The 2,327-nt window shown below is 47.9% G+C and overlaps 1 protein-coding gene and 1 long non-coding RNA gene across 2 annotated transcripts in view; one reads left to right on the top strand and one right to left on the bottom strand.

The window, feature by feature from the left end:
* LOC103373996 (uncharacterized) overlaps positions 1 to 2,327 on the top strand; it is a 22,343-nt gene that overhangs the window by 18,461 nt on the left and 1,555 nt on the right. Inside the window, exon 2 of the long non-coding RNA XR_521104.1 lies at positions 1,018 to 1,024. This is a non-coding gene — a long non-coding RNA (uncharacterized LOC103373996). The remainder of the gene's footprint in view (positions 1 to 1,017; positions 1,025 to 2,327) is intronic.
* Positions 1 to 2,327, bottom strand: part of LOC103373995 (deoxycytidine kinase-like) — a 15,027-nt gene that overhangs the window by 11,753 nt on the left and 947 nt on the right. The gene's annotated exons all lie outside the window — the stretch shown is intronic.

Raw genomic sequence — 2,327 nt, 5'->3', positions numbered from 1 at the left:
GCAGCAGCTAACACCGGAGCTAACTCACGATTAGCAGCAGCAGCTAACCTCGGAGCTAACTCACGGTTAGCAGCAGCGGCAGCAGCTAACACCGGAGCTAACTCACGATTAGCAGCAGCAATTATCAGAAACAAACGTAAACACACAGCAGTTACAGAAAACAGGCCAAATCTCCTCATTCTTATCGATTACCTGATCAATACGATGATCGATTCGAGCCCAGATCTTTTTCTCAAGCAGCAGAACTGTGTGTGAGCAGGATCTTCCGACAAACATCACTGTGATACTGACAGAATCTAAAATCACAGATTCGTAGTGGACTTCTGAACTTTGTTCTTCTCGAGTGTCTAGGCGGGTTTCTGATGATCTCAGTGAGTCTGAAACATCTCCTGAAACACCAGACTGCTGGACATCCTCCTATGAACACTCACAACTTCAACCAGCTCCTGTCTCCTGGTCCTTCACTGAGGTTCATGTTTCTGTTCAACCTAAAGTCCTGCAGCTCTGTGCAACCAGAACATGAAGAAGGAGAGAGAACTCAGAGATGTCTTCTGTCAGCAGGACAGAAATAAGACAACTTATTTAATTTTTTTACCGAAATGTAAAAACTGTGAACCAACATGTTTCCATCACTGGAGCTCATGTTGTCTCCTCGTCCTGCAGATGTTGAACTATCTCCATGTTCCATGTCTCCAGCCTTCTTCTCTCTGCTCATCAGCTGTAGAAAGATGTTCCACCATCAGATGTAGAAAGATGTTCCACCATCAGTAGAAAGATGTTCCACCATCAGATGTAGAAAGATGTTCCACCATCAGCTGAATGTATCTCCACCAACTGGCTCCTCTGTTCTCTGGTTCTGATCCATGCTGCATGTATTCACTGATCCAGTAGGTTGGATCTGAGGAAGGTTCTGGTTCTACAAACCGTTTATTTCTGAAGGACTATTCGAATGATTCTCCACATGCAGTGGTTGTGATGAAGTGTCAGGACTTCAGCTGGGGTCCGTGTGGATGTCAGGCTGGAGGTCACATGATGAGCTCACTGTTGAACGCTTCCGTGGTTCTGTCATTGTTTACAGTTTGTGGCCAATAAACGACCTTCGTTTTGGTGATGTTCTAGACAACAGGCCTCTCAGCAGTTTTCTCTGTCGCAGGCGTTCACAGAGCTGCAGGTGAAGATGGTGGACACGCAGCAGAAGGTGAAGCTCGCTGACCTGCAGATCGATCAGCTGACTCGGGTTCAGAAACACGCTAAGCTGACACACACGGAGATCACCACGCTGCCCGACAACACGCGACTCTACGAGGGTGTTGGACGCATGTGAGTCTGGTCACCTGCACAGGTGAAGCCACGCCTCTGAGGAAGACCATGTGACACGACTGACAGCTGCTGTGTTTCAGGTTCATCCTTCAGTCAAAGGAGGAGATCAATAACCAGCTGATGGATAAACAGAAGACAGCTGACGAGAAGATCAGAGAGCTGGAGGTACACATACACACACACACACACGCACATACACGCACATACACACACACATTGTGTGTCTGTTGTCCGCTGACGTCACATGTTTGTGATTTACAGCAGAAGAAGGTGTACCTGGAACGCAGCGTGAAAGAGGCTGAAGACAACATCAGAGAGATGCTGCTGTCCAGGAGAGCACAGTGATCAATACATCTGATTAGTCATCAATAACACACACACACACTCACACACACTCCTGCTGTTCACATTAAAATGTTGAAACTTCATATTGTTCCTTGTTTTCTTTCCAAAAATCCACGAGAAGAAGAAGAATGGAGCATCTGCTGTCAGCTGCAGCCGAGAACAAGTACTCAGATACTTGGCTGTAATCAGAGTACAGAAGTACTGTGAGCAGAAAGTAATCCTGACTGTAAGATTCTACAGTTTCATTCAGCAGATGCTGTTTTCCAAAGCGACGTACGTCTGAGAGCAGATCCAACACCAGCAAGGATCTGGTGAGGAGAGAACCACCTGGATCAGAGCCTAGAACAGGTCCAGTGTGGTCGGTGCTGATGCCAGCAGCAGGCTGTAGGGCGGCGACAGGAACATTTGCTTTTGTTTGCTTGTTTCCAGGCTGTCAGGTGTTGAGTGCAGAGCTGCTCTTCAGTCTGTTCTTACAGACTGAGATGGAGTCAGCAGGTTGAACACTTTGGTAACTGGTTCCACCACCAGAACCACAGAGGAGGAGAGTCCAGCTACCAACCTGGGTCCTGTTGCTGTGGTTGGACCAGGAGGCTCTGGTTGGTCCAGTTAGTGAGCAGAGGGAGTGCAGACCTGAAAGAGAGAGTTCAGGTAGGGGCCTGCAC

This window comes from Stegastes partitus, unplaced genomic scaffold, assembly GCF_000690725.1.
Source record: "Stegastes partitus isolate 25-593 unplaced genomic scaffold, Stegastes_partitus-1.0.2 Scaffold2114, whole genome shotgun sequence".
Taxonomy (NCBI): Eukaryota; Metazoa; Chordata; class Actinopteri; family Pomacentridae; genus Stegastes; species Stegastes partitus.
The sequence above is the reverse complement of the archived record's forward strand: the minus strand, read 5'-3'. Positions and strand labels throughout refer to the sequence as shown.